Source organism: Rhinolophus sinicus, linkage group LG05 (assembly GCF_036562045.2).
Source record: "Rhinolophus sinicus isolate RSC01 linkage group LG05, ASM3656204v1, whole genome shotgun sequence".
Classification (NCBI taxonomy): Eukaryota; Metazoa; Chordata; class Mammalia; order Chiroptera; family Rhinolophidae; genus Rhinolophus; species Rhinolophus sinicus.
In genome coordinates, this window is record NC_133755.1 from 5,514,093 (window position 1) to 5,528,160 (window position 14,068).

Here is a 14,068-nt window from a genome sequence, read left to right on the forward strand (position 1 = left end):
TTGATGCCTCCAGCTTTGTTCTTCTTTCTCAAGATTGCTTTAGCTTTTTGGGGTCTTTTGTGGCTCCACACAAATTTTAGGATTTTTTTTTTTCTGTGAAAAAGACCATTGGTATTTTGATAGGGATTGCATTGAATCTAGATTGCTCTGGCTAGTATGGACATTTTAATGATATTAATTCTTCCAATCCATGAGCACAGACTATCTTTCTATTTATTTGTGTCTTTTTAAAATTCTTTCTTCAGTAACTTATAGTTTTCAGTGTCCAGAGCTTTCACCTCTTTGGTTAAATTTATTCTTAAGTATTTTATTCTTTTTGATGCAATTGTAAATGGTATTTTTTTTTAATTTATCTTTCTGATAGTGCAGTGTTAGTGTAGAGAAACACAACTGATTTTCATATATCGATTTTGTATCCTGAAATATTACTGAATTTATTATTTCTAACAGTTTTTTGGTGGAATCTTTAGGGTTTTGCATATGTAATTTTATGTCATCTACAAATAGAGTTTTATTTCTTCCTTTCTGTTTTGGATGCCTTGTATTTCTTTTACCTAATTGTACTCACAAGGACTTCTAGTACTCTGCTGAATAAAAGTGGTGAGAATGAGCATCCTTGTCTCATGACTAATCTTAAAGGAAAAGCTTTCAGTTTTCACTGTTGAGTATGATGTTAGCTGTGGACTTGTCATTTATAGGCCTGCTTGATTTCTGATGAGAAATCAGTCTGCTGTCAATCTTATCTTTGCTATTTTCTATGTAATGTATCTTTTTTGTCTGTAGCGATTTTTTAAGATTTTTCTCTTTATCATAGTTTTTCATTAATTGGATTGTGACATGCCTTGGCATAATTTTCTTTATGTTTCTTCTGCTTGGGATTCATTGACCTTAGGTCTATAGGAGTATAGTTTTCATCAAATTTGGAAATTTTTCATCCATTATTTCGTCAAATATTTTTTTCTGTCCTTTAATTTCTTTTTTCTGGGATACCAATTACATGTTAGACCACTTGATATTGTCCCACAGCTCACTAAGACTCGTGTTCTTTTATTTCTTTGTCTTCTTTCTCAGTGTGTTTTTTGGGATAATTTCTATGGTCGTGTCTTCAGATTCACTGATATTTACTTCTTGAGTGTCCAATCTGCTGTTAAACGCATCTAGTGTATTTTTTCATTTCAGAGTTTGAATTTTTCATTTCTAGAAGTTCCATTTCAGTCTTATTTTTTCCATTTCCGTTATTATGTTTGTTTTCATTTATATCTTTGAGTATATTGACAATACTTATAATACCCTCTTTCCCCGAAAATAAGACCTAGCCAGACAATCAGCTCTAATGCATCTTTTGGAGCAAAAATTAATATAAGACCCGGTCTGATAATATATAAGACTTGGTCTTATATTATAGTAACATAAGACCAGGTCTTACATTAATTTTTGCTCCAAAAGATTCATTAGAGCTGATTGTCTGGCTAGGTCTTATTTTGGGGGAAACATGGTAGACAGCTGAAGGTTCTCATCTACTAATTCCATTGTCTCTGTTGTTTCTGAGTCTCTTTGTATTGATAGGTTTATCTCTTAGTTATGTGTCATATTTTCCTATTTCTTTGCATGCCTGGTAATTTTTTATTGTATGCAGACATTGTAAATTTTATGTTGTCGGATACTGGATTTTTGTTTTGGTATATAATTAGATAACTTGGAGATCAGTTTGATTGTTTCGAAGCTTGTTTTTAAGCTATTTTATGGCTGGTCCAGGGCCTTTATGCTGGCACTAACTTAGCCCCTTAGACCCTCCCCTTAGACCACTGAGACTTGTCTTTGCAGAAGACTCTACCCAATGACCCTGTTATTATGAAGTCTCTCCACTCCGGATGGTGCCTGTTTGAGCTCTGGGAATTGTTTTGAGTCATTGAAAAAAATCCAATGATTTTTCTCCCCTCTCTCAGGTTTTTTCTCACACATGCACAGATTGGTACTCAGCCAAAGGCTTGACAGGACCCCTTTTTAGATCTCTGGAGTTCTCTTTCTTTGCAGCTTTATCTTCACTGGTATTCTGCCTGCAAATTATAGCCACCTCAGCTTCCAGAAGTTCCAGTATTTGTCTCCTCAATTCAGCAAGTCTCACTCCCTGTAGTGCAGCTTGAAAACTGCCTCCAGGCAGTAAACTGAGGCCATTTGTTTCTCTTCTCTAAAGTGTGATAGTCCTGTGCTTCCTGTTGTCCAGTGCCTGGATCTGTTATTTTATACATATTTTTTCTAGTTCTCTGTTTACAGTGGGAGTCAATTCACATAGTATTTAATCCTTCATGGGCAGAAGCAGAAGTATTCCAAATGCTAATTTTTAGGCATTTAGAAATTGAGTCAATATTCAGATGCTTTTAAGTAACTTACTTAAACAGTTGTTTCTTAAATTCCTAAACGTATCTCATTGCTCATTCATTCTTGGATTTTTTAAAAAACTACTATCTCTATTCATGAATATGGTCAATAGTCTGATCTTTGGTTTAAAAATTCCCCCCAACTGGACCATGTTATTGGAAGATCATGGTTATAAGCTTTTGTTTACACGAAATACTTTTCACAGTAATAATTTACTTTGACTTTTCTTTTCCCCCACACCCCCAGTTTTTAAGCCATTGTTTTCTCGGTCTAGTTGTAGGGCACAGCTCCCTGGCCCATGCTGCTGTTATGAGCCTTGTGCCCCCCCTTGCCCCCCCCCCCCCCCCCCCGCCCCGACTGAGGCAGTCGGTCGCTGGTTGTTGGTTGTTGGTTGGCTACTCACAGCAGCTCATGGCAGCTCTCCTCAGCTGCCGGCCACTGCCGGCCACACACTGTCTGCCTGCCATCATAGCCCACAGCAGCTCACACCGAGCTCGGCTATTCATGGATTCATGGCAGCCCAGCTCCAGGGAGAGCCATTGTTCACAGTCTTAGCTGTAGAGGGCCCAGTGGGAATCAAACCGGTGACCTTGGTGTTAGGAGCACGCTCCAGCCGCCTGAGCCACTGAGCTGCCCTGACTATTTTGAAGTTACTCTTGAGTAAGGAGACGGGTAAAATAGGTGAGTAGTTTGTTATAGAGATGTTGGTACAAAGTATTAGTATTAAAAATAATACGAGATTATGCTTTGGTAACAATAACCATTGTACTTTGCCTTTTTCACTTATATCTTGGAGAAATTTTTTAAGTAAACTTTTTATTTTGGAAAAATTTTAGAGTTACAGAAAAGTTGCAAAAATACAAAAAATACAAAAAAGTACAAAGAACACCTGTATATCCTTTACCCAGATCAATTATCGTTAACATTTCATCCCATTTGTGCTATCCTCTCTATGTATGTACATATGTATGTATGTATGTATGTATCTGTATCTATCTATGAAATTCCATTTCTAAATCATTGAAGGTAAGTTACCTCTATCATTACCCCTAAATATTTATGTATTTATTTTCTAAGAATAGGGATATTTTCTTACATAATTACAATTTACTTATTAACTTACTACTTTTCTAAGAGCTACGCAATGTAGATAGGCCACAATTTACTTAACTAGTTCTCTATTGATGGAGTTTTGTGTTTGGGGATAAAAGGTAGAGAAGGCAGCTAGGTAATGTAAACACATAGCAAACGAAACTAGAAACAATCTAAATGTCTGTCTATAGGAAAATGGATAAAGTATGACCTAGTCAGACAATGAATGGTATATTTAACAATTACAAAAATGAATGAGTTACATTCACAAGCCACGTGAATGAATCTAAGAATCATTCTATTGCATGTAAAAGGGGAGACTAAGAAAGTTATACAGTATGATACCATTTTTCTTAAGCTCAAAAGAATCTAAAATAAAGATACTTATTTAGGTATATTAATGTGCATGATAAAACTATGTTTAAAAATGCGAGTTCGTGATGAGCACAATGCAGAATACTGATTACTTCTGGAGGGGGAGGTAGAGGGTGGGACAGGGATGGAGAGTGCGCTGCTGGCTGCAGTGGTGTGGTGATGTTCCAGTTCTTCAGTCAGGTAGTAGAGTCATGGGTATTCGTTTTATTATGAATTCATTATTCATTCATTTATATGCTTCATAGCTTGCAGATATATCACATATATTTTTTGTATTTTTCAAGATTTTAAAGGCAGATAGAGGATGCTCTCTAAAAAGAATTTCTGGAACAAAGGAGTAAAAGGCAATATGTAATACATGGGCTTATTTGTATGAGTCTTGTATCCCCAATTATTCTTTGAGAGTAGGGACCATATTTAATGCTTCTATTTTATTATTCATAAGACCTAATGTAATTCTGTATACGTGGTAAGGACTCAGTCTGTGTTTATTGATTAAATGGTTTGAAATAGCTGAAAAAAAGAATAAGTTTAAATACTTTATTTTCAGATCTCAAATTGATCTGTTGGGGAGTATTTTCCACCTAAGTAGGAAACTTCCAGACTGCTTTTGGTGTATTTGTTACATAATATATCAGGAGGCCATTAAGTAGTGGCATTTGATGGAAAAAACTAAAAAAGCATTCTTATTAATATTTTAGTGGTAAATATGTAAGGGTTATAATTTCTGCTTATAAGCAAGGTTATTTAAAAATGCAAATTATGGGTGTGTTGGTATCACTCATGAAAACCAGTGTGAGATAAATAATCTTATCAGTTCATTTGTAGTCTTTACCAATATACTGAACACGGTAACAAATTACTTCGGTCAGAAAATATCTGTGTGAGGTTACATTGACGGCACTTCTTTTAGGAGAATCATACCTCGTACCGTGTTTCCCCAAAAATAACACCTAGCTGGACCATCAGCTCTAATGCGTTTTTTGGAGCAAAAATTAATATAAGACCCAGTATTGTATTGTATTGTATTGTATTGTATTGTATTGTATTGTATTATATTATATTATATTATATTATATTATATTATATTATACCCAGTCTTATGTTATATAAGACCGGGTCTTATTCTTATATTAATTTTTGCTCCAAAAGACACATTAGAGCTGGTGGTCCAGCTAGGTCTTATTTTCGGGGAAACACTGTATTTGCTAAGCGAAACCAGTGATTTTATGTGGATTATCTGTGATTTAGTTTGATCCTGGGCCGATTCCCTCCCCACTACCCAGCGTGCTCAGCCCAGGTCTCCCCTTACTTCTACTTCCCAGGAGAAGAGAATGGGAAGCCGGTTGTATGCTAGCCTAAAGAAAACTGAGTAACAGCACAGGTGATTCTGCTGCCAAAAGAATCACATAACCCTTCCAAAATCAAATAGAAATTATTTTGGGATTATCTACTTACTCTTCTGGATACCAGCTTTTAATCTTCTTTAGAACAGACATGTGAAATTTGAACATAGCTGTGCAACAGTCAGCAGAAGGCTGACTCCAATAGGTTTTTCCTACCTCCAATCCTGGGGCCAAAACAAATTACTGTCTCCTATTCAGTTGCCAAATCTTCATTGGTCATCAGTTCATACATTTTTATTTATTCATAAGATTTGTCTGTCTGTGCAAGTCGACAGCATTTCTAAAATGGTCTCACCCCCAGAACCAAGACTATATTCACATAAAGCAATGTATTTACCATAGACTTCCAGTTGACTAGCCTTTGAACATGAAAAAGTATTTTTTGTTACTACTGGTAGATTCACAACCATTAACATAATTCCAGCAGGCTGAAATGAGAGGTAAACTGTTTTTGTGAATCATAATACATGTGTGATTCATTTTAACCTTCTTCCGTAAGTGTAGTGCTTTGTCATTACTTCTGACATTACTTTTATTTCTTATTAATTGTCCTTTGTAATAGAAAGTCTCGTTTTAAGTTTGGATTAACAGGTGCATATAGCATTAGCTTTTTCTCAGCTGAATCTTTGCTTCAAAACAACAATAAGAATAAGGGTGAGGCACTGCGCTCTTGTTTTAAATAGCTAAGCAGGAAGTTCACCTCTGACAGGCTATTATAATCAGGTTTATCACAAGAGTCTGCTGTTGTGTAACAGAAACTCTAGCTTGTCCTTACCTGTCTTAAGGCATTGCTTCATGAAGGAAAATAAACTCGCTGAAATATTTGTGAAATTCAATAAAATGCTTTCCCAAGCACTCTGTTTTTAATGCATGCTAGGACAATTTATTATAGCTTTGTAGTCTTTTACAAAACATATGAACCTTGTGATTTTTTACTATTGTAATTAAATGAATCTGTGTCACTCAAGAAGCTCTGTGTGTCATATTTACTATACCTCTTAGACACATCTCCACCACGTCTAGTAATAGTCTACATTCCCTCCACTTGTCCCCTCCTTTTTCAAGAAAAAGGGGGAAGGTTGGGATGTCTTCAGGTGACTGTTTATTTAATTGACAGGCAGCTTTTCTTCATTGTGTGCTTTCTCTTCGCTCACAGAAGTGCATTCACTCTTCCATAGTATGTTGAAACTTTTAAATGGAAACGGCTTTTCATTAACAAAGGAAGCATTTTCTTCCCTCCTTCCATGTCTTAGCTTTCCCCACTAAGTCTTGGCTTCTTCAGCAGCCGTACCTCCACCAGAAATGACAAAAGGTGCAATTGTTCTAGGAGATGGCGATGGAGATAATGCTGGTGGAGTTTTGTGTGTGTGGGCTGCCGGGGACTGTTTTTCTTCTGTGTTTGGTTTTGTTTTGTTTTTGTTATTCCAGAAAGTTGAGCACACCTTAAAAACAAACTAAGGGGGGGAAAAAGCAGCTTTAAAGACCCTTAAACCTTTATCCTAGGTGAACTATTTCTTTCCATTAAGTTGTTCTGTAGTTTTTAAGTAGGCCTCTCTGTCCCAATAAAAACAAATCTGACAAACAAAGCTCACTTAAAACATAGGGGAATGGTATACAGAATACAGAGAGTATTCATGTGGTTTGTTTTCTTTTTCCAATCAGGCCTCCTGTCATTACCCTGCCTTAAGAGCAAAGCTCAGGAAAGGAGACAGGTGTACTAATTTTTATTTCCAACCATCTCCTTTTTCTGAATTGTGATTCCCAATTCCAGGTGGATGGCCTTTTATTTTTTTTAACTTATATATTTTGAAGATACCCTCCTCCTTTATCTGCTTCTGCCTCTTCTGCTGTTTTATTTTTTGACTCAAGTTTCTGGAGTATGGTGCTGATTCAAAGCGTCATTTACTTCTAGCAAAAATCTTTTAGTTCATTTGGTAGAATAAACTGAAAATCTGGTCTCTTTCTGGGACACCTTCTCTGTCGTACAGAGGACCAAATAATCAGTCACTGCTCGAACTGAACTTGGGCCTAGACACACTTGTCTGTATCACAGATACAATGTATTCTGCCAGTGGGGCTAGTACTTCAATCTTTTCAGCCTGATTTGCTTGATTTTTATATAGTTTCCACCCACAGACCAATTTCTAAACAGATAATATGTAACACATATTATTCTGCCGTGGTCCTGCTCCATGTTTCTAAACACTCTCGAGAATTAGTCATTTCGTCATCCCTCACTAGACTGAACACGAAAGGATAAAGAGGAAACTGGAAATTCATTCCGAAGCACATTTCCAGTGTTTTGAATGTTGATCAACAGCATTCTGATCTTCTCTCTGAATGAGTAAAAAGAAAAGATGTCATGCTGGTTCCGCCAAACCCACTGAGTGGCACTTTGCCACAGTGACTCATTTTGCCTTGGAGCAATCTTACACCCTCTGTGAAACTAGGTCCCTGTTGGTTGAAGGAAGAAAAGACTCCTTCGGAGCTGTTGGTCTTTTCCATCGCCCCCAAATGAAGGCCTTATTGGATCCAGTTTCAGCACCCTGTGGGTCTTCAAACTTTATTCTAGACTCGTTCACAATCGTACTCTGTAGGCCCCATGCAGCTCATGGGATTGTTTGTGCAATAAATAATCTGACAGGTTTAAAGTCCACCTGCGGGAAATTAAGGCAAGTGTAATGATAACAGGTGTTCTCAGTTTCTCTCACTCCCACTCCTCCCTTGCAGAATTACGCTGCCAGACAGCATGAATAGAAACCAGCGATGTTTTCTTTTCTTCCTGGCCTCCCACAACATCTGACTATCCTGGAATTTGTGGGTGCACTTCTGTTTTCAGGCTTGTGGAGCAAGACCATCTGGGGGCTCTTTGAGCCTGCCAGAAAAATGAGGGTGGGAAGCCACTGCCTTTTATGTATTCATTCATTCATTCATTCATTCATTCATTTACATAAGAATATCCTGGAGAGCCTGTTTAAACTACAGATTCTTAGACCCAACATCAGAGATTGAGTCAGTAATTCTGGTGTGGGATCTAGGAATATGCATTTTTAACAAGCATCTTGCAGATGATTCTGAGATGGTGCTCAGCAGTACAGACAAGTCTTATCTCTCTACCTCTGTCTTTCTTTTGTTATCCCATAAAACATTTGAGGTTGAATTAGACTGATTAGCAGATAACCAAAGTCCAGTATAAAACAAATGCTGTCGTGCCTCACTAAACATGCCAAGTTTGCACAGGATTCTGGTAGACCTCCTATTCTACTTACTCCATACGCCTAGTGAAAATGTGGTGCGAATACCTAGCAACTTCTATGAGACCCTTCCCTTGGACATGCTCTGTACGTGAATGCGTTTTCTAAAATTCGAAATCAGATTGTTCTAACACAGTCATTAAATGTTTACTGGAATTATTATGTGATAGTCATCCATGTTTTAGAATCTTGTCAAAATTAGAGCCCAACCCCCCGGGCAAGGACAATGAGACAGAAGCAAAAATGTTTCACTGGGGTCTTATTCTCTAAAACAATGTATGTGACAGTGCTCTCCGCCTTCTGCCAAAGGTTAGCCTTTGCTGAGCTGGTGGTACAGTTGGAATGGGAACAGATGCATAGGAAGGTTAGTCCATAGCCAAGCTCTGTAGTGACAGTTGGGCCAAGTGATGATGGAGGCAGAAGGTAGCATTCTAGTCCTTTTGATGACACTCCTGGACAGAAATGGCAGGTGGTGGTAACGTCCAGTTATCACTCGTACCTCATTTGAGTTACTAAGAAGATCTCTTTCAGTCTTGTGCTAGAACCGTTACGTGGTAATCAAGTATTCTCTCTGGACAGAAAGGCCCTGAGCGGGGGATTCGGCAGGTATTATATTTTCTTTTTGCTCAGTATCTTGGTATTACATATTTAATAGTTACAGTTTAATCATTTCACACACACCCCCAAATGTATGTTTCTAGTGCTAGGATATTTTACATAAGGTAAAAGTGGATATTAGCAAGTGGTATAGATTTTGAATGCTTGTAGATTTTATGTATGTTGACTTTTTTAAATCTTCAGTTTTATTATTACATTTAATTGTGATGTCTCTAATATGTTGGTTTTTTCCCTGTTAAATGTTGTTTAGATTCCTTCTTTATTCTTTCTTAAAATCATGGTAAAATATACAAACCATAAAATTTCCCATTTAAACCATTTTTATGTGTACAGTTCAGTGTAATTAAGTGCATTCACATTGTACAGCCATCACCATCATCCATCTCCAGACCTTTTTCATCTTCCCAAACTGACACTCCTACCCGTTCAACACTGACTCCGTGTTGCCCTGTCTCCCAGCTCCTGAGGTCCACAGTGACCTTCTGTCACTGTGAGTTTGTGCTAGTGCCTCATACAAGTGGAGTCGACAGTATTTGTCCTTTTGTATCTGGCGTATTTCATGTAGATTAATGTCTTTAAAGTTTATCCATGTTTGTAACATGTGTCAGAACTTCATTCCTTTTTAAGGCTGAGTAATATTCTCCTGTGTGGCTAGACCATTTGTTTATCCATTACTCATGGACATTTGGGTTGTTTCCACCTTTGGGCTATTGTGAATATTATTGCTGTGAACATGGGTGTACAAGTATCTGTTTGAGTCCCTGCTTTCAATTCTTTTGGGCATGTAACCAGAAGTGCAATTGCTGGATCCTATTTAAATTTTTAAACCACTGTAATATGTTATTGAATGCTTTTTTTTTCTTATTATGAAAATAATATGTTCAGAATGATTAAAAAGAATGTAGAAAATAATGAAATGTATAAAGAAGGAAGTAAAAATCATCTGTAATCCAATTTCTCATGGATGCCATTAACATTGGGTATTTTTTTATTGTCTTATATAATGTGCATAAAAACACACTTGCAAACTTAGGATTGAAGAATATATACAAATTTTAAAAATATTTAGAAACAAATTTTTAAAATATTTAGAAACAACTAAATGCAAAATATTTTCAGTATTGTACTGTGAGTATTTTCCTAAGTTATGGAATAGCTATTGAAATGATTTTTAATAGCTGCGTCATAGGGATACATGTAATATATATCTAACAGCTATCCAATAATAAAGGGTTCATAAAGGAGAATATTTTCCAGTCACTCAAAATGATGTTTTCAAAGGCTATCTCATGACAGAAAATGCTCACAAAATGTTAGGTGGAAATGCAGGAAACAAAACTATATATACCTAATTTTCAACTTTTACAAAAGTTCTCATGTAGACAGGAGCTTAGCCTAAGAGCAATGAAAACTATTAAAGAGATTTTAGTAGGAGAGTGACATATCAGATTTGTACTTTAAAATATCACTCTTGATAATGGTTGCGAAGAGGCAAAAGCAGATATGGGGGTAGCGGTTAGGAGGCCTGGGTGTGGTGGGTTAGAGTGGGGTAGTCGCAGCGGAAGTGATGAGAAGCAGCAGCAGTCACGACCCCGCTTTGAGGTGGACTCAGCTGTGTGTGGAATTGAATGGATGTGGAGTGTGAGAAAGGGAGCTTTCAGGGATGATTGCCAAGCGCTTGTTTTCTGTGACTGGGTCAGGAACACCGATGGAAGGATACGACTTGGGGGTGTGGAAGATGAAGAATTCAATTTGGAATATGTAAGTTTGACATAGGGGAGAGATATCCAAGTAGCGGTGTCAAAGAGGCTGTTGGATTTAAATCCCAATGTTATAAATATGGATGTGCCCCTAATGGCTGAGAGGAAAGTCCACCGAGACCCTAAAGTAGCTTTCTCTAAGTTGTGAGCAATTTTTTTTAAAGATTTTATTGGGGAAGGGACAGGACTTTATTGGGGAACAGGGGGCGCAGCCCACCATCCCTTGCAGGAGTCGAACTGGCAACCTTGTGGTTGAGAGCATGTGCTCCAACCAACTGAGCCATCCAGCTGCCCAGGAGCTCAGCAGCAGCTCAGCGGCAGCTCGTTGTCTTTATTCTAGTTGCGGAGGGCACAGCTCACTGGCCCATGTGGGAATCAAACCGGCAACCCTGTTGTTCAGAGCTCGCACTCTAACCAACCAAGCCACCCGTCCGTCCCGTGAGCAATTTTTGTTGTCTTTATTATAGATTTTCTGTTTCATAAATTTTTATAATGATCATGTATTAGTTTATAATCATGTATTAGATTAAATGTTGCTGAACAGTGCGTCATGATGTTCATCATGGTCTTATTTATATACATATGAAAACTAGAAACAACTACATGCATAACAATCATTCTACAATTTAATAAGTAGAATGATTATTAAAAACCTACCCAGCTTTTAAAAAGTGTTTTCAGTGTCATTCAAAAAGAAAAAGTCTATTTAAAAATAAATGAAATTTATTTTTAAAGTCAGAACTACTAACCTGAATTGAAACTGGGAGACTCTAAAATCAATTGTAAACTATAATATAAATATGTAGATTCACAGAGTAATTATTTCATCCTCAGTTCATATGTGAAAGAATGGTGGCCTATTTATCTATTACACTAAAGCTGATACTGTACCAGCTTTTAGTGTAGACATTTAAAAAATATACTAAATCTCGTTAGCCTACTAGATTCCTATTCATTAACGACCATACAATTACCTGTCATGAACTTATCATCTATTAAATTGGTTTTTGAAATGATTATTTTTCTAAGGGGAACAGTCACTGCTCTATGTAGTGTTTGTTTTGTTTACAGATAAAAGCACTTAATTGTATCCCCTACCTGCATTATTGAAAAGGATTAGAGTTGCCATAAATCTTGTCAGTAATCTTAAAATTGTCTTAAATTGAAAAGATGCTTCAAATTCTGTGCAAAATGAAGCAGAGGTCTAAGTGAATGAATTTTGTAAAGAAAAAAAGAAGATCTCTGTCTCCCAAAGATCACTGAGTATTTGTTTTCCTTTTTTCTCTTTTAAATTCACAAAATAAAATACAATTAATAGTATTTCATTCTACAAGTAGAATTATTGTATATCAACATTAAAAAAAGACCTAAAAGGCTACATTGCTACTTTGGATTGATAGAAATTTACTTTGTATTCTTCAGCTACAGATAATCATATATTAATAATATAACATAAACTGAAGGCTTTTTTCCCCCTAATAAAACTCAGAGTTTAGATGCTGAAATAGTTGTATCAAAATAAATATTATGCAAAGATTGTAGCTTCAGGCAAAGTCAAATCAAGCATAATTATAAAATCTAGAAATTAATAGTATGATAGTTTTCTAATAACCATACCCCTGTACCATTATAAAGTATTCCCTTATGCTTAAAATTATACATGAGCTGAATTTAACAAAGTAAAATTTAACAGAAACATTCATTCCTTCAGTTGGCTCCCAAGCACATTCACACATTTAGAAGATGTTCAAGATACGACTTAACAGCAATATTTTTTAAACAACTTGAGGGTTTAATTGACTATAAACTCAAATTGGGAAGCAGATTTTCACTTAAAATACGGAAGAACTTTTTAATGATTAGACCCATTAAAAATGGACTAGAATACCTTCAGAGAAGGTATTGAGTCCCCACCACTGGGATTTACGATAAGGGCCAGACATCTGCCTGCTAGGGATCTTGTAAAGTTGGACCATATACATCTAAATGTCTTTCTAACTCTGAATTCACCAGTTAGATTATTTCTCTTACAAAGGGGATATGTGAAGTGGTCTGTTACACAAAATGGTTTACATAACTGTCATTCTTTCTGTTTCTATATTCTATCTTTAACTTTTTAAAAACTTTTTGAGGTAAACTAGACATACAGAAAAGTGAATATATCACAAATGTCCATAGCTTGATGAGTTTTCATGGGCTGAGAAGGTCCCCCCGCCACTGCCCCCCCGCCCCGTCTAGAATCCACATAACTTGTACCCCAGAAGCTCTACCCTTTCTCTTACTTCCAGTCATTGCCTCCCCTACTCCAAGAGGAATCACTCCTGCCTTCTAACCATTCAGAAGCTTGGTGCTGAGTTGCTGAGTTTGGTACTTTATGTACATGGAATCATTCTCTTTTGCATCTGGCTTCTTTCTTTTAACATTGTGTTTTGGAGATTTGTTCGTATTGTTGCATGTAGAGCGTTCATTTCTTTGCTGTATGTATTCCATTGTGAGACTGTATCAAAATGTACTTGTCTGTTCTATCATTGACGGCATTTGGGTAGTTTCCAGTTTGGGGCTTTTACAAGTAGTGTTGTTATGAACGTTCTAGTACGTGTCTTTCATGGACATGCCCGCACGTTTCTCCTGGGTATGTGTAGCTCGGAGTAGAATCGCTTTGTCACAACGTGCACATGCTCAAATTTTATATATACTGCCAGAGAGGTTTCCAAAATGTTTGTATTCAGGCCCAGTTTGAACAGGGTCCTACCATATTAGAAATGTTAGTTTTTCTGAAATCCCATAGCTTTTTTTTTTTTCAATTTTACTGTAATACTTTATAACTTCCTATCTTGTACTAAGGTCATTTTTACACACCTAGCTCCCCTTTAGATTATAAAGTCCTTGACGGGATTGTTTCATTCATCTTTATATTTCCCAAAGTGTCTCGCATAAAATAGACTCTAAATTTAATGTTTTTATTAAATGGGGAAAAAGTATATGTAGTATTAATATCACAAATGTTTATAAATTGTAAAAATGTAAGTAGCATACCCAATAAACTACAGGGGTAAACCTTAAAGTAAGCAGAATTTGATAGTATTAGCTCATAGATTTTCTTGAATTCTATAAGAAAATTTAATATGAATTGTGGATTTTTAACTATTAGATTTAAACCCTGGTGTTATCTCCCACATAGAAG

The 14,068-nt window shown here is 36.5% G+C and overlaps 1 protein-coding gene across 3 annotated transcripts in view; it reads left to right on the forward strand.

The window, feature by feature from the left end:
• The window catches only part of TAF1B (TATA-box binding protein associated factor, RNA polymerase I subunit B), a 70,480-nt gene that overhangs the window by 30,359 nt on the left and 26,053 nt on the right, over nucleotides 1–14,068 (forward strand). The gene's annotated exons all lie outside the window — the stretch shown is intronic.